Source organism: Alexandromys fortis, unplaced genomic scaffold (assembly GCF_014885135.2).
Source record: "Alexandromys fortis isolate MF-2015 unplaced genomic scaffold, M_Fortis_MF-2015_v1.1 scaffold_85, whole genome shotgun sequence".
NCBI classification, from domain to species: Eukaryota; Metazoa; Chordata; class Mammalia; order Rodentia; family Cricetidae; genus Alexandromys; species Alexandromys fortis.
Genome location: NW_026067975.1, coordinates 1,975,908 through 1,994,754, shown reverse-complemented (window position 1 = coordinate 1,994,754; position 18,847 = coordinate 1,975,908). Strand labels below are relative to the sequence as shown.

Here is an 18,847-nt window from a genome sequence, read left to right as displayed (position 1 = left end):
ACGTCAGACCACACGTGACGGGGTGTTAGAAACACAAGCACCAGATCTCGAAAACAGATTACAAAACAGAAGCCCTTTACAGAACAGAACTGTGTCTAGGAAGAGGAACGTCCTTTTGACTTTTGTCTTCAAAATGGGTTCCAGCAGGGGCGTGGACAAGCTGTGTATGCTAGGCTGCAGCGCACTGAAAGGTATCAGATTCAAGGTAACACGGCGTGACGAGGGAAGTTCATTTTCTCACCTGAAACTCGGAGTGACTCTCTGAGCTACTGATCGCACTCCACAAAGGGGAGGCTGACCGGGGCGACCTCACTCATTATGGTGAACAGGTAAACAACGGCCTCCAGACCTGTAGTTGCACGCACAGACTGTGAGAATGGGGATTGTCAGATTCGTGAATGATGCAATGGGTCCAGGTAAACGTTTTAGGTTGCCTGTTTGCAAAGATGAAAAGGGAACAGGTTCGTGGGTTCTTTTTCTCTTGTTGAAATGGAGCAGTGTTTAGGATGGCCTGCCTACCATGGGTTCATCTCAGGATCAAGCTTGCCCAGACACCTGCTGGCTTGAGAAACCTGGCAAACAGGCTCAGAGGCTGTCTCCTAAGCCCTCAGAGTTCTATGTCCTTGTTTCAGCAAATTCCACCAGCACGCAATAGTCCCAAGTGGTGAAGGCATTTTCCAATCTGAATCTTGTTCCTTAGGACTGGTTCCTGTTCTCTGAAATGTCGCACTGCAAGAATGGGCTGTCTATTAAGGCGGCTGGCTTTTAAAGGGCAAACACTATTTTCCTGTGAACATAGAAGGGCTGGTGGAATGAATGGAGGATGGCCCTTCTTTTCTCGCTTGACTGATACCCCTGGGGGGTGGGTAGAAGGAAGAACTTTTGCACATTCTGGTTTCTGAACAAGAACGTACATTTAACTAATGGCAAGGACAGGTTACCCTAGAGTGGACAGAGCACACCAGCTGCTGCTTTGGTGCTAGCCAAGTTGTTCCCGACCTTCCCCAGGTCTTTTGCACTTGGTTCTGGGGACTCAACACAAGTCAGTGAAATCACAGTTCATGGCGTGCTCACACACACCCACCAGCAAGTGCAACACTTAGCACACAGTAGGGGTTCCACACAACCTATACTAAGTGAAGTCCTCAGCACACAGTAGGGGTTCAGTGAATGTCAGAGAACTAAACTGGCTGTGACCTGCCTAGCTTCCTCTGGAGAGAACTGCTCAATCACTTAACCTTTGTATAGAGCACAAATACAAAGAGCTCTGGCCAATCCATGCCAAAAGCATTCAGAGGCCTTTCCCCATCTTGGGGACAAAATCCAGGTTTCTCTGCAGCCTGCGGGCACTGTGTTACCCATGGGTGCCCCATTCTCCCCAATTCACTTGTTCATTCCTGCCCGCACATAGCTCCCCTTGCTTATCCTATCTGCCAAGTTTCCTTGAGCCCTGGAACCTTTAAAGTACCCTTGTTCAGGTACTGCCTAGGGATGGCTTCCTCTCATGCTTCAGGCTTAGCTCCAAAGTCATGGGCATCTCTTCCGTATGCTCCCATTTCTATATTCCCTCTGCCACCCACGGGTCCATCATGTCTGACATTTGTTCCCCAGCTGGCAGTGCTGTCTGGGAGGCTGGAGCACTTTTAGGAAGTGGTTCACTGGTTTAAAGCCCCCATGTTGTTTCTTGAATCAATGCACTGTAAAAGCAAGCTGCCCTGTGCTCCCGGCCGTCCTGAGCTAGCTTAAATCTCAATGCCTTCCTTGTATGGCCTTCCTCCTTCAGGTTGCTTCTTTTACATATTTTGTCCCAGCAACAAAGCAACACCCTCCTATCATCTTACTGCCTTTATACGGCTCAGTTTGACCTGCAGTTATCACACACACACTGGTCCCTAGCTATCTGCAGAGCAGGGCACAGATAGTGTCCCCCTGCCATATACAAACACACTTTTCCCTATGCATACATATTATGATAAAGTTTAATTTACAAATTAGGCATTTGTAAATTGCCTAATGTCTACAAATAGACATTAACAATAGTTAAAATAACAAATAAACTATAATAAAAGTTTTTGTTGTTTTTTATTTTTAGAGTCAGGATTTCTCTGTAGCTTTGGAGACTGTCTTGGAACTCGCTCTGCAGACCAGGCTGGCCTCAAACTCACAGAGATCCACCGAGTGCTGGGATTAAAGGCGTGCGCCACCACCACCCCAGCTATGAAAGTTCTTAATACTTCTAAGTTACTTCTGGAATTTTCCATTAAATACGATCAGACTGTACCCGACCTTGGAAAACTGAAACAGTGGAAAGTCAACATTTAGATAAGGGGAAACTACTGTTTAGTCTTCACGCTTCTTCCCAGGAAGTAAGCTCTGGGAGGGACAAGCCTTTCTACTGTTGCTGCTCATGACACATGGAAGCCATTCAGGTTTTGCTGGGTAAGGAAAGATAAAAATATCTGAGACAAAGAGGGCTCAGTTTGATGAAAAATCCAATCTATGAAGCCTCGTGTGGTAGCTCACGCCTATAATCTCAACACTAGAGAGGCCGAAGGAGTTTGAGGCCAGGCTGCTTACATAATGAGGAACAGAGCTATGCAGGTTTGAGGCCATCCTGGGCTACACAGAAGACTTTGTCTTTTTATCCCAGTTGAGTTTTTACATACCAATCTCAGTTCCCCCTCTCTCCTCTTCCTGCTACCCCCTCCCCCCAACCCCACCTCCCATCCTCTCCACAGAGAGGTTAAGGCCTCCCCTGGGAAGTCAACTAAGACTGTCCATCCACTCACTGAGGCAGGACCAAAGTCCCCCGCTCCCCCTGTGCCTAGGCTGAGCAAGGTATCTCTCCATAGAGAATGGGCGCTATAAAATCAGTTCATGCATTACAGTTAGATCCTGGTCCCACTGCCAGTGGCCCCATATACTGCCCGAGCCACACCATTGAGGAGACCTTGTTAAGACAAAAACAAGCAGAAAGGAAAATGCAAACTGCCTATCTCCTGCAGGCTCGTCTCCGTCTACCCCCACTGCTTCCTGATCCGCAGCGCAGGCGCATTTCGACACCGCATGCCACTGACATTTACCATGCATCTGCTTGCTCGGATCTGAGCCCCGGAGTGCACAAGCGTTTACTTCTTCTCTGGTGTGCTTTATGCACCTACAATATGGCCTGACACAGAGAAGGCCCTTGGTGAATATTCATTAAAAATCTAAGTCATTTGTACCAAAATAGATATTTGTTTGTGAGTTAATACTACAAAAAGACAGTTATTGCTGACAACAATTTTCATCTTCTAAATTCTCCAAATCCACTCTGTTTCCTAAGATTTGACCATGCTCCAGTGACTATATGGACAAACAAATTGGACTTGTTCTTTTTTTTTTTTTTTTTTTTTTTTAATTCTTTTCTTTGCGGGGAGGCCATAAGGATGTGGGGAGGTAGACCTGGGAGGACTGGGAAGGAAGGGTAATTGAGGTACATTATATGAAATTTCCAAATAGTTTAAAAAAAAGACTTACTTATTTTTATTTCTATGTAAATGTGTGTATGCCTACATGAGTTTGTGTTCATGACAAGCATGCAGTACTTGTGGAGTCCAGCAGAGGGTGTTGGCTCTTCTGGAACTCAAGTTACAGGCATTTGATGTGTGTGCTGGGAACCAAACCTGGCAAAAGTTTTGCAGGAGTAGTAAGTTCTCTTAACCTCTTAACCACTGAGCTATCTCTCCAGTCCCCAAACCCACTTTGATAACATTGTTTTACTCAATGCATTTCAGGCTGTAAAGCACTTTGCATATTAACTCATCCAATGCCCTCCACAGATCCTGGGATTCTGCTAGATGAAGTGAAAGGATTACTATCCACTGATAGGATTAAATGAATGAACAGAGGCAGGGCTTGAGATATAGAAGTGGTTATCATTATCATGTCTGTAGGAGAGATGGGGAAATTGGGTCCATAGCAGTTACTCGTATATACCAGGGCATGAGGTTTCTGATGGGGAACGGTGCTCAGTCTGCAAGAAGGTTCTTGTTCTATACACAAAAGAGTGCTGAGTTCAAACTGCAGATTTATCACACAAGACAACTGCTGAAGGTTGCAGAGATAGGCCTTTAAGGCTCTAAGCAGAAGAGCTGCCATAGTGCATCGACAGCCATGGGTCAGACGAGCTCCGAAAGCCACTGAAGAATATGCTGGAGAGGCCCCCAAGCAGCGCAGTGGAGGATGGGCAGTAAAGAATTACCCTAGCAGCACTTTTCCAGACAACCTGTGCATTGCTAAACAACGGGCCTTGATTATGGTCTGGGCCTAGGAGCCCTCCCAGCAGCCCAAGTATACATAGCAGCTGTACCATAGGCATTTCCAGCTGCGGCCTGCCGTGTCCTCAGTGTTTGCCCCACACCCTGGAAAGTGTCCACATAGCCAGGATTTGCTGATCTAAAGGAAGGCATCAGGAAGAGGCACTTGAGTGGAGCCCCTGACCTAAGGAAAAGAGTGCAGAGGGACCCTCTCGGTACAGCCTAGTGATGCAGAGGGATGAGGAGGTTCTAATCAGGGTGCAGCATGAGGCCAACCGTGGGAAGCTGCAGAAGAATGCGAAGAGAGAGATCCTGCAGGGAAGGCCGACTTCTAGTGTGACCCTCCTGGCCAGTGAGGAGCTAGAGTCTTGTACCTGGATGCTAGTGTCTTTACAAAGGCTTATTAAGTCCCTTACAATTCAACCTCTTTTGCTTCTGGGGGCTGGACTCCTTTCCAGTCCAGACAGCAAGCACCCTGGTCTCCATCCACTCCCCTTCCCTCCTCCCACAAGCCACTCACCTGCTGCACACTCTCGGCAGGCAGCCTTGCCCCACCTTTTTAGTATTTATGACTAGTTCAGAGTTGCTTGGTAAATGTATGCCTTACTACAGAGTAAAGCTCCTAGACTGTTCAGCTCTGCAGTTGCCGCTGAGGCTTCCTTTACCATAGCACCAGCACTAAGCGGCTCTGCCTGGTCTATTAGCAGTTTCCTGGGTTCAGCCCTGGGGCAGTATGGGCAGTTCTGCTATCTCCTCCTGTGCTACTGGGGGTGGGGAACACCCAAGTATAAGAAAGTCAAGAAGGCTGCTGTGGCTTGGAAAAAGGACAAACAAAGCCACCCCCCATGAATGATCATTTCTGGGGATCTGCCAAGCAGGTTACGTTATGAGAGCCGAGCTGCACATGACAAGCCAGGGCTATGCATAACCCAGAAAGATAACACACAAGTTTGCAATGATGAAAACGTGTGTTTAGTTTTCAGTCTCTGTGACAAAAACCTAAGAAAATGGCTGAGAGGGGAAGATTTATTTTGGCTCAGAGGTTCATTCCTGTCCATGCTTGGCGAGGCAGACATCACTGGAGGAAGAGCAAGGCAGAGAAAGGCTGCTCACCGCGTGGCAGTCAGGGAGCAGACTGAGCGAGAGAGGTGCTGGAAGAGAGCAGGCTAGCCCACTTTCTCAGCTTGTCAATCTCCTTGTCCCCACCTCCTCCTAGCTATGCTATCAGATTATGACTCTACCTGTGGATCCAGACACTGTGGTCAGAGCCCTCAGAATCCAATTGTTTCCCCAAAGCCTGTCAGCTGGCTATGACATGTGAGCCTCTGGGGTCATTGCCACCCCAAGCTGACACGATCACTGCTTTCTCTCAAGGGAAGGAAAGGAGATCAATCCTCTAAGTTCTATGGTGACATTTCATTTAAAGCCCAGAGACTGGGCCATTGTCTCGGATACCTACAATGAACAGGTAACAAATGTCAAAATTAACTTCCAGGGACACCTTTAACCCCAGCTCTCAGGAGGCAGAAGCAGGTGAATCTTTGTGAGTTACAGGTCAGCCAGAGCCATACAGGAAGTTCAAAAGTGTTAAGAATTTGACACTAAAAGTATAAGGTTGGCAGCGCGCATGTGTCGTTGACATCAGATGTATGCGAAGGGCTAAACTTTCCACGTGGCATCCTCCCTCTGGCACCCACACAGCTTCCCGCTCCCTGTAACCACTTTTAAATTCCTTCTGACCACAGTTCCTGCCTTCTCTACTGAGGAGCGCTCATCTGGAGCTAGGGCTGGGCCTGTGACCTACTTCTGGGTTATGGAACTGTGGGTGCCTGTGCATACCAGTGCCGCGTATGTGACTTACCCTAAAGGCAAGCGTGAGCCGTCTTTCCCGTGAGGCTACCAACAGGAAGATGGAAAACACATGGCAATACATGCTTACCATGGTGGTATTCAGCACAAGGATTAGATGCGGTAGTGGGACCTCAAAAAGAATCACATTATCACTAATGCTGTGTCGGGGCTTCGGGGGGATAGGTCCTAGGCAGCCATGCTTCTTGTGTCCTACTGTGCGCTTTGTACACGACATTTGGGACATTATGCAGCGCCATCAAGCCATAAGTAGACGACTTTAGGAAATAAATGACCATGTTTCCTACATGTTTATCCTGGAGCCCCGCTTGGCATCTTTTCTAAGTATCACTGTAGAAGGGCATTCATATTCCTCTCAAATGCATCAGAACCCCCACTGAAAACCTGTCTGCTGGTGGGAAGACGATCAGGTAAATATGACATCCGTTCGCTGTGCCCAACACCTACCAAACATAGTCGTGTCCAGCACCATTGTACACATTGCATACATTATCCCAGTAAGCCTCATTGCAGTGATTTGTGTGCATGTGGGTGTGTAAGTGGAGGTCAGAGGGCAACTTCTAGGAGCTGGTCCTCCCCCCACTTTGTTGTGACAGAGCCCCCCTTAGAGTTTTCTGCTACTGCTAACAGCCCAGCTGCTCCTTTGCTTCTGGTCAATTCTCCTGTCCCCACCCTCATCTCACGAGGATTATAAATGTGTGTCGCTGTATCCAGCTTTTAATGGGGGCTCAGGGGCCTAAACTCAGGCCTGAGATTTGCATAGGAAGTACGTTTAACTGCTGTGCCATCTTGCTGGTACCAATAGCAATCTTATTTTACAAAGGATAGAATTGAGAGACAGAGAGGCTGTGGAGCTTGGCTAACATCATTTAGCTTGTGAGTAGCAGAGCTGGGGATTCAAATCACAGACTGACTCAAATCTGCGATTTTTACTTCAAATTCAGGACCATGAAGACATAACAGAACTTAGATGTGGGAGCTAGACAGTTGACCCAGCAGTTAGGAACACTTGTTTCGTCTGCAGAGGACCCAGGTTTCGTTCCCAGCACCCACGTGGCCACGCACAACCATAACTCGAGTTCTGGGTGATCCACCATCCTCTCTGACCAGTGTGGGCACCAGGCACACATGTGCACACGAAAGCATGCAGGCAAGCATGCACACACATAAAATAACTGAATCTAAGAAAGAACTTATATCCTTGTCTTCTGGTTGCAGAGAGTGATATGTACTGTGGACTGAAGACCCAGAGGTCTGTAGGATATCAGCCTTCTCCCCACTACTTGTTTGGCAAACATAGCCTGGACTTAGACAGGGCTGCCGTGTACACAGTGGTAGGCTGTGGATAACTACACACTACCAAGTCTACTGCTTGGTCAAGTATGTACCTCATACGGGCCTGTGCCCACCAGAAAGGGCCCATTTCACTTCTCTTTTGTGTTCAAAGGTACCATATGTTCCACAGGTGGCCCTGGAAAGAATATTTAAGGGAAATTAATACTTTGTATAACATATTAATTCATTTTCTTAAACTATATAAACCTAAAAGTACCATATGGCATTTAAATATCACTTTTTGGTTTCAAGGCCTACCGCCTACTGCATCTAACACAGGCTTATCACAAGATGGGGCAATGGAGAAGGAATCGTCGGGACGGAAGTTACTAATCAAGGAGAACAGAGAGACCTCAATACCCAGGAGTCCACTCTCAAGGCAGAGAGTTCTTAGGAGAATTTAGAAAGAGCAGGCTGGCACTACGGGAGTCCGACCTTGGTGTAAGGTGGTCCTGATTCTGTCAGGATTCAAGTGAGCTTCTTAGATCTTTGTATTATAGTTTTTTAAGCAGCCATATAGCACTAATTTCTGGATACCAGCTCTATTGGTGTTTCTTCTAGGCAGATGCAAAAAGAAATGAATAGTTTAACACCCCTTCCCCCCTTTTTTTTCTTTCAAGACAGGATTTCTCTGTGTATCACTGGCTATCCTGGAACTCACTATATAGATCAGGCTGACTTTGAACTCAGAGATCCACCTGCCTCTGCCTCCCAAGTGTGTGTACCACCACCACCTAGCAAAAAACCCTTTTAAGGTGACTACTTATATGGTCAGTACATCCATGACATGCATTTTCCCTCTTAAGTCAGAGGCTCATGCAAATGTGGCTATGAATTCAGGAATAAGCACTTACAAGACCAAATGTTACCTGCTTGGGGTTTCTATACATGTTTTAGTGGGAGCAGTCTCTTTTCTCTTCCCCCACACTGTGTCTCGTTATCTTGATTATCTATCTACTTTCAAACTCTCCACAGACGGCTCCTGTCCCTTTGTCTTCACATAGGAGGGATTTTTACAGCACAGTCTTGGGACCCAGGAACCTAAGATCTTAGCAGTTTGGTTGTGATTTAGCCTACAGAATATTTTCTTTCTTTTAGTTTAAGTACTAAGGATTCACTAGCTTGCAGTTTGGTAAAAAAAAAAAAATTAAAAACTGGGTTCAGTTTGAGGTTTAACATAGTTCCGTACTTTGTTGTAGACCATGCTTCAAACTGCCACCAAATTCCTTGATCAAAATCATCAAGTGCTGGGGTTAAGCAGTAATTCAAGTCGTCTTGCTCGTTTGGATCAGTCTTTCTCTCAATTGATTCCCTTTCTCCTCTGAAGGCAAAGGTGGGCCCTGCCTACTGCAGTGCCTGTCTCGTCTCTCACTCTGTTGCCTTACTTGCTGTATGCCCATTTCATTAACATAGCATCTTAGGCAAAGCCCTTCCCTGGAAGCTTTGTCCAGGGTGTGACTTGTGTTGTATCACAGCTGATGACTAAAGTCCACTTCCAGTTTACCTATAAGATGGTGTTAAACACATCCAAGAAACGTCTGTCCTCCCCCAGCTGCCAAATCCATTCTCTCAAAATGTTTCTTAAAACAAAGGCAGACATGAAAGCACTGCTCCAGCAGGATGGAGCAGTTTGATTTAGACACTCAAAGGCACAGGAAAAGCCCACACCTGAACTCATTCTCCACTTGCCAGAGATTCCAGAGCCTGCTCCACTCATTTGAGGAACCCAAGGGATCTCAAATGCAGCCGTTGTCCTATCATGGCCCTTTAGGGTTTTTCCTTTCCTTATTTTGATCTCAATTCATTTGGCCATTCTCCTTTGAAGAGAATATTATAGAGAAGCCAAGGGAGATGTGGGATGTCTTTCTGTATGCTATGAATATATGTTGCTCTCATTGGTTGATAAATAAAGTTGCTTTAGCTTATGGCAAGGCAGGATAAAGCCAGGTGGGAAATCCAAGCAGAGATACAGGAGAAGGGCAGAGTCCAGGAAATGCTAGCATCTGCCCAAGGGGCAACATGTCAGAGCACCACTGGTGAGCCACATGGCAATACAGATGAATAGAAATAGGTTAATTTAAATGTAAGAGCTAGCTAGTAATAAGCCTGAGCCATTAATCAAACATTTATAAGTAATATTAAGCCTCTGAGTGGATATTTAGGAATGGCTGTGGGACTGGGTGGGATAGAAAGGCCTTAGTTTATGCAAGGGTCTCATGTGGTGAGCAAAAGAGGTCTCAGACTTCTGGTTTCTGCACCAGGCTCCACAAATGGCTGTGTTGGGACCACACTTTCTGACCTTGGAAACTGCCTGACCTCACGAAGCTGCATCAGCCTGTGAAAGGGAGCTCACACTTCTTCCAGAGTGCTGGACCCATGGGAGATCAGCGTACAGCAGCAGCCAGCAAACACAAGTGCAGCTGACTGACTTTATTTTGAGTTTGTGCTTTTAGAGGAAGGCATGTGGGCCTTTCTTACCTTTTCTGCCAGCTCCAATTTCCAAATGTCCAGGACTGAATTTTGCAATTGAAACTCAAAATTTCATGTTTAATCTTTTTCTATTAAATGTGTTCATTTGGTCCCTTTCATTTTTACCTGCTAACACATTGAAGAACACTAATTGTATCTTAAATGACATCCACTGATTGTTTAAACGTACACAGATTCCTGCTTCCACTTAGGATGGTGATGACCAAAAGGCATGAAGGTAGCTAGAGAGAAATGTTCTTGCATTTACCTAAATTGCCTTTGAAGGGCAGTACTATGTATTTGTGACTCCTTAGGACACATTTCTCCATATTTCAAAATAGGAATGCTGGAGCCTCAGTCTCCTTAAATAGGGAGGCTGAATGTGCACTACCAGCATGCAACCCTGAGCAGCAGCTCTGGACACTAATGCACTCAGACTCCAAGTGAAACAGGATATGAGTGAGTCCTTGCCTTCAGATCCAGAAGGCCACAGAGCTGCAAGGAACAGCCTCATTTGAAAGAGAGAGCACGATTTCACCCTCCCTGGAGCCAGTGAAGTACAGCTCAAGGCTGGTCTTTGATTACAGGGGACTGGGTGCAAAAGCATCATCCTGTCTACTCACTCTTTTCAATGAATGCTCGACTTATTTCCTTTCTTCTCCAGTCTCTCAAACCCCTTCCCAGCATCCTTGTTCCCTGTCTCACTGTGGAATTCAGACAGTCTGCACTTTTTTCGGCTCCTATATCCACTTACCAAGCAGAATACCTCCTTCCCCATCCCCACTCCTTCCCAAGCCAACTTTCTGAACACAGAGCAGCCAGCCATATTCACACTGCTTGGGCCTGTCTCATCTACAAGTCCCTCTCATAGAAACCAACTCATTTCCCTTCCCATGATGTCCCCGTTGCTATGAGATGATATTTCCATTCCAAAACAAAGAGACACTGGGACTCAGAAAAATCAGACTGCAGTCCTAGCACTACATAGCTTACAACTAGCAAGGATGGGAATCAATCTTGGTCATGCGGTTCTGTGTTTCAAAAATATTTTTGTGCATGTGATCTTAACATTAGTAAACATAAACCACCATCTCCTTTTGATGAGCATGTTTGATTCCTGGGCTCACTTTATGCCAGATGCTGCATTATCACTAGCTGACCAGCCTGTGTGAAACACCATGCTACAGATCATGTGATGCTACAGATCATGAGGTCACTTCTGCTGTGCCACCCTTCATTACCTGACCATAGCACGATCTTTAATCTGTTCAGTAAAATGACAGCAGTATCTAAGAGGATTACAATAATTATGTTAAAAGCACTTTACGATGAACAAATCTTGTCCCTATGTCACAAAGCAGCCTTAAATGCTTGGAACAGGATTCAAGAACTAGGAAAATGAAGAGAACCATATACCAGGGTTAAACAGGGCCAGAGAGAACCCGCTAGTGACTTTTTAGAAAGATTAACTAAGGCTGTACAAATAGGAGTAACAGACCCAGAATCTAGATGAGTACTTATTGAATTTCTGGCTTTTGAAAATGCCAATTTAGAATGCAAAAATATACTTGGGCCTTTAAAGGTTAGATCAGCACCAATGGATGAACGGATCCTGCATACAATGAACATATGACTAGGTATGACGAGACTTCAAAATGACAAATGTTTTAATTGTGGTAAAATAGGACATCTGAGAAGGGATTGTAGACAAGGAATTCCTAGAAATAATGTCTCCTCTGGGAATAGCAAAAATAGAAGGTATCAATCTTCTGGATTATGTAGGAGGTGTGGCAAAGGTCGACATTGGTTCAATAAATGCAGATCAACAAAAGACAGACAAGGCAACCTGATACCATCAGAAAACTCCTTGAGGGGCCTATGAGTCAAATGTAGTTCAGTCATTCCCAGTCACTGTGGAGGACAAGTCTCACCGGGAAAATTAAAAAAATCCATTGCCTGCTGTAAAAAGCCATGCTGTTCTGGATGATGGAATAAACATGGAGGATGAATCAAAAATTCCAACAGGAAATAGGAAGCATATATTTTGGCAGACTTCTATAAATGTTCAAAGACCAAAGCTAAGAGTGTGTATAAATAATATTGTAACTGAGGGATTACTAGACATGGGTGTGGACGTGAATATCATTACTCCAGAATCTTGGCATCTGAATTGGCCTCTTCAAGAGGAAGATGTTCAATTCCCAGGAATTGGAACCCTATCTCAAGTGAAGCAAAGCACAAGATGGGTTGAATGCATAGGGCCAGAAGGACAAAGAGAAAGGCTGAGGCCATATCTAGTTAATATTGCAGTGAATTTATGGGGTCATGACCTGCTGCAGCAATGCAATACCCAGATTAACATTCCTGCAGTCCCAGAAACTCATGTTTCTGGGAAGGATATTATAAAGTACTATACACAAAGGTCACCAGCTGTTCAGGCTGTACAAGAACACAAAGTGACTTAGTACCTTTAGAGGTGCTAATGGCCTTACCTTTAAAATGGTCAACTGAGAAACCAATATGGGTTAAACATTGGCCTTTAACAGAAGAAAAGCTGCAGGCTTTAGAACAGCTGATGCAGGAACAACTAGTTCCTGTATCATATTGAAGAATCAACCAGCCCTTGGAATTCTCCTGTATTTGTTGCTAAAAAGAAACTGAAAACAGAGAATGGTGACAGATTTAAGAGCTGTCAATAATTTAATTCAACCTATGGGCTCTCTACAATCTGGAATTCCTCTGCCTTCTCTTTTACCAAAAGGATGGCATCTTATGGTTATTGATTTAAAAGATTGTTTCTTCACTATACCTTTACAAAAAATGACAGAGAAAAATTTGCCTTCATAGTGCCTACTTATAATAATTCTCAGCCTACTAGGAGATACTGGTAGACCATCCCCCTACAGGGAATGCTCAATAATCTCACCCTGGGCCAATACTTTTTTAGTCAGCCATTGGAGATAATATGTAAACAATTTTCTAAATCTATAATTTACCATTTCATGAATGACATTTTAATATCTGACTCAAATGTAGAAAGAATGTTTGAAGAAGTAAAGAAAGGTTTGCCAAAATGGGGATTACAAATTGCTCCTGAAAAAATACAGAGAGGAGATTCTGTCAATTACCTAGGTTATAAAATAGGTTTACAGAAAATTAGACCACAAAAGGCACAAATTAGGAGAGATTGATTGTGTACTTTTAATGATTTTCAAAGATTGTTAGGATACATTTCCAGTCTACTACCAGCTGTTGGGATAATACCTGATCTAATAATTCATTTAAGCAAAACCTCAGATGGTGTCAAAGACTTAAACAGTCCCAGGGAATTAACAGCTGAAATTGAGAAAGATTGACTGTCATTGAAGAGAAATTGCAGGAGGCACATGTGGATAGGGTGAATCCAAATCTTAATTTCATTCTAGTCATATTGCCTTCCAGAATTTCCCCTACAGGAAATTTAATGTAAAGAAAAGATATTATCTTAGAATGGATCTTTTTACCACATAAACCAAGTTAAAAAAAACTTATGTGGGAAAAGTCTCTGAATTAATTATAAAAGGAAAATTGAGACTTCTTCAACTAGCAGGTACAGACCCAATAAAGATTATAGTTCCTTTTACTACTGATAAAATTAAAAAAAAATATGGGAAGATAGTGAATCCTGGCAAAGAGCTTATGCTATTTTTTTAGGAGAGATTAATAGCAATTATCCCAAAAGTGATAGAATTAACCTTATAAAAAGAACTACTTGGATCCTTCCCCACATTTTATAATTATTGTACAAGACACACCAATAACTGGAGCCTGTAAATTTTATGCTTATGCAAATAAATCAGGAAAGGCAGGTTGCAAATTAGAAGATTTAATTAAGGTGGAACAAAGCCCTTATAATTCTGTCTAAATTATAAGGCAGAATTATATGATATTCTCATTGTATTAAGGAATTTTAAAGAACCTCTCAATACAGTTACTGATTTGTGATATGCAGAAAGAGCTGCCTTCCACATTGAAACCACTTAATTTATACCAGATGATACAGAATTGACTTCACTATTCATTCAGGTTCAAGATATAATCAGGAACAGGCTTTGTCCCATATACATAACACACATCCAATCCCATATGGGTCTGCCAGGTCCTCTAGCACAAAGTAATGCAGAAATTGACCAATTATTGATTGGAAGTGTTCTGAAGGCTTCATAATTTCACAAGAAACATCATGTCAATAGCAAAGGTTTAAAGAAAGAGTTTCTATTACATGGCAACAAGCTAAGAAAATTATAAAGAGATGTTCTGCTTGTTTTTTCTATAACCAAACACTGCTACCTGTAGGGAGTAAGTAACCCAAAGGGTACTCAAGGGAATGAAATCTGGCAGATGGATGTGTTCCACTTTGCAGATTTTGGAAAATTAAAATATGTATACCACAACATTGATACTCATTTGGGTTTTTAATGGGCAACTGTTTTGAGCTCAGAAAAAGCCAATTCAGTAATCACATTATTTATTAGACGTTATGGCCATCATAGTTATACCTACACAAATAAAGACAGATAATGGTCCAGCATATGTCTCTAAGAAAATGAAATGGTTTTTTGCTTATTAAAATATAAAGCATATTGCAAGTATACCAAATAATCCTATAGGTCAGGCAGTTATAGAAAGATCAAATAGAACTATAAAGTACATGTTAAACAAACAGAAAGGTATGGAAAATACCCCCAGAAATAGATTGTACAATCCTTTACTAACCTTGAATTTTCTTAATGCTAATGAGAAAGGAACAACAGCAGCAGAGAGACATTGTATAATAGAAAAAACTTCTGAATTAAATCACCTGGTATATTTCAAGGATGTGATGACCTCACAATGGAAACCAGGAGATGTGCTACATTGGGGGAGGGATTTTGCTCTTGTTTCCACAGGAGAAGAAAAGCCATAGATCAAAATTAATAAAGATTGGGTTTGAAAAAGAGAAACCTCTTGAGAAAGAGAAATGATGGCTCACCCATAGAGGTGACAATCATACAGGCAGTAAGAAAACCTCATAAGAGTTGGAGCAGGGTTCTGTTCTTGTCTTTGCAGGAAAATACTCATCTTCATAAAGTCAAGAGACCCTGGACATCAGGGTGCCTAAAGAGGAAAAGATAACTATCCAGATTGGATCACCAAGCAAAGAGAATTATGATTTATGAGGACAGGTTACCTGAGGGTCAAAAAAAAATCACTGAACATAAACTAGAATAATAGTCATGACTCACTTAAAAATCAAAGCTGGCTTTGGAGTTGGACAATGACTCTATCCTTCTCTAAATCCAAACATGTTGTTGAAAGAAAAAAATCAGAGTTGCTGTCTCATGTCAGGAGTCAGCTGGTATGGGACAGAAAGAAGAAAGAATTCAGGAAAAATTTTACTTTTCTCCATACCTATTTTTGTCTTTATCAAACCTTTCATTGAATATATGTCTATATAAATACTGTTTAAGATTTCCACAATGAACAACAAATTTTCCTGCTGTAAGCATTGAAGTTTCCAGGAAGAAGTTGGTGCCCCATAACAACAACTCCACCTGGTAGATATGACATCATGATGCTGACAGCACTACTATAAGACCATGTTTTGGTACCAGCTCCTCAAGATGATTCCAACTTGGTTAGCTGAAATGGTGCACCTTTTTACAACCTTCCAGCCAGAACTCCAAATAGGAACCTCAGAAAAATCCTACCAAATACTCAGAGATTATTTGTAATTATACCAGGCAGTAATCTTGACTCTTAACCATCATTTTACTTTCACAGGATCCCATAGAAAGAACATTGCCCCCTTGACAGCTGGAAGTAATTCTAGAAGACAATGTTCCCTCTCCCAACAAAGTTTGTCCTCAGGGTTAGAGACATCAATTAGAGATTGATTATAACTGGTATAAGGTTGGGGGTTAGGGGCTGGGGTGGAATTTATGTAGGCTCAGGGATCTCTTTGAAGAAAAATGAAAAAAGGGAAATTGGATGGGATAATAGGTATATTGTTGAGCTTATTCACACTAATATAATAGTGAGCAATAGAGTGAATACTTGTGCTGTGGGACAATGGTCTGCACCCTGTCACTTGTATTATAAATAAATGCTGATTGGCCAGTGGCCAGGCAGGAAGAATAGATGGGGCGACTAGGCAGGAAGTAGAGGTGGGGCAAGGAGAATTCGGGGAAGAGGAAAACAGTCAGTCTGCAGTTGTCACACAGTCAGAGAGGAAGCCAGACACAGAGCAAGCAAGATGTGACTGCCTCACCAAAAAAGGTACCAAGCCACGTGACCAACATAGACAAATATTATGGGCTAAGTTATAAGAATTAATTAATAAGAAGCCTAGGTTAATAGGTCAATCAGTTTGTAATTAATGTAGATCTCTGTGTATTTCTTTGGGGACTAAATGGATGTGGGACCGGGCAGGACAGAAACTTCTGTCAACAGCATGAGCTATTATTTATAGGCAATTTACATTAATATAGATTCTTGTATATTGATACAAATTCAAATTATATTTGTATATTGAGTATGCTCCTATTTCTGTTTACAATATTTGTACAATATTGTACAAATAGACAAAGTTATTTTATCGTATTGTATGTATGCATGCTTCTACCTCTGCTTAAGACATTTTGTATATTGATATAATTTATCATATTGCACTATATATTTCTACTTCTAATCAAGATATACATTGTTTACATTTTTAGTATGCTACATAATATTACATCATTGTCCTCATTTGTTGCACAGTTGTTTAAAGATTGTTTAATATTCTAATATCAAGTTTTAGTCTTTAAGCTATTTAAGTATTAAGAATAATAGGTCAATAGTCAGCTATGTTTGTCATACTCATAGTTAGACTAATCAGGTTCTCTAGATACATAGAGATTGTATTCTGCATAGATAGATAATCTTCAACCACTTCAAAGAACTGTAGAATATGGCATTTAAATAAATTGCTTCTGTTGATGTAAGACACAATTGCTCTTGGCAGTACTGATCTATTCCCCAGAGAATGTTAAACACCAAAGACATTCCACTTGGAGGTTGTTTTCTTCTTGGCAAAACTGGTCTTTAGGCAAGGACTGCCCATGCCTTGACCACTGACAAAATGCACGATGTCTAGCAACAACAAGCAGGATATAAGAAAAAAGACTGTCAAACCTTGCCAAGACAGGGTAAGATAGTTCTGAAAATTCTTCTGCCTCTGAAAATGGTCTGTCAGTTACCCTAGGTCTTAGCCAAAGTTAGTTGCTCCAAGGTTGCAAATGAGACTTTGGGTGATTGACCAGGTAGCTGGTTTTCTCTGTCATTTATTGTACATTTTGGAAGTTGCTTGATTGCACTTCCTGCCTACCCAAGTAATATTATCTCCCTTCTCAGGCCTTTGATGTAGTTGAAGACTAGATAGTCATAGTAACTTTCCTCTCATGACTTGGTCAAGCTATTTATAATATAAGTCTTAGACTCCTTAGGGTAGGATAATTATTGAAACATTTAGTATGTTTCTTGCTCAATATTGTTTATACTTGATATATGTTCTTATTGTATATAGTTTTGTATTGGGTTTGGAACTCTCTTGCTTAAACAAAAGGGGAAGGTGCTGTAGGAATTCTTACAGCCAGTAGCCTTTAAGATACCAGCCCACTTGAGTGTGGCCTCTTATACTATAAATGCCTATGTAAAGCATGCACACACATATGCACACTCTCTCTCTTTCGGCTGCTGAATTTGGTTCCTGTTCCCCGTTCGTGCAGAGGACTGTGATCTGAGAGCCTACCCCTAAATAAATAACCCTTTATTATGCTCAAATCTGAGCTAGTGTGGGATTATTTTATAACTTCCATCATCACCTTGGCAGGGAAATGTTCTGGCAATGGTATGACATATTACTAGTAATGCATTTTCAATACATTCCCTAAAATCACAAAGTCTTTTGTTTTATTAGCAAGTATATGAGACAATACTAGTTCAAAGAAAAGGAACTATTTCCTGCTCTTGCCCTTTTGGATTCCTTGATTTCTTCACAGGGCACCTCCGGGAGGAGCTGTCTCAGGGAATTGATGGACTTGCAGAAACCTCCATAAGGTGATCAGAGAAGCTGCTCATGGGTGCTCAGGGCTGAGGAGAAGGGGGTATTAGGCTTAGTTTGGGAACTCAGAGAAAGGGGAAGGAGCCAAATCCTGGAGGACCCAAGAGGGGAAACAACATCCAACTCTAGGAAGAGGACTGAGCAACTCAGAGTCAGGAAATGGAATGGTACATGGACAGAGCGGTGGCTGCTTCCCAGGGCCTGATGGGAGATGAGGAGGGAGAATGGCAGGGCCCCAGATGGGAGTGTCAATGCCATGACGACTTGGACTTTTCCTCTAGCTCCAAAGATGTTAGTACTAACTACTAACATTTTTAGTGAAGAGAAGAAGACGGTGGGAGAATCTCTCCTACTTGGAAATTAGAGGAAAGAATGGCCGACTAGCCATTAACAGGCAGGGATCCCAGATGAAAGCTAGTGTGGAGGAGGATAATGAAGCGTGGGTCCCTCTAAGTAGCCTGTGGAAAAGGCAGGAGTCTCTCTGAGTCCAAGCACCCACAGTGGACTTGGCTGCTGGAGAAAACTGCAGTGCAGTGACATGGGGTGGGGGATGTTGAGAAATATTATTTTCAGGTGTGTGATTTTTGGTTTTGCTGCATTTGTTTAACTCTGTGAAGCTGTGTTACTGTGTCTGTCTAAAATACATGATTTGTCTAATAAAGAGCTGAAAGGCCAATAGCGAGGCAGGAGCAAGGTTAGGTGGGGCTAGCAGGCAGAGAGAACAAATTGAAGGAGAAATCTGGGAGGAGAGACA

At 42.8% G+C, this 18,847-nt stretch overlaps 1 protein-coding gene and 1 long non-coding RNA gene across 8 annotated transcripts in view; one reads left to right on the top strand and one right to left on the bottom strand.

Annotated features, from left to right (window-relative positions):
- Positions 1-18,847, bottom strand: part of Zbtb38 (zinc finger and BTB domain containing 38) — a 77,803-nt gene that overhangs the window by 14,993 nt on the left and 43,963 nt on the right. The window lies entirely within an intron of this gene.
- Positions 56-10,081, top strand: LOC126510609 (uncharacterized). The gene is made up of 2 exons (XR_007594447.1): positions 56-329; positions 9,764-10,081. It is a non-coding gene; the product is annotated as an uncharacterized lncRNA (long non-coding RNA).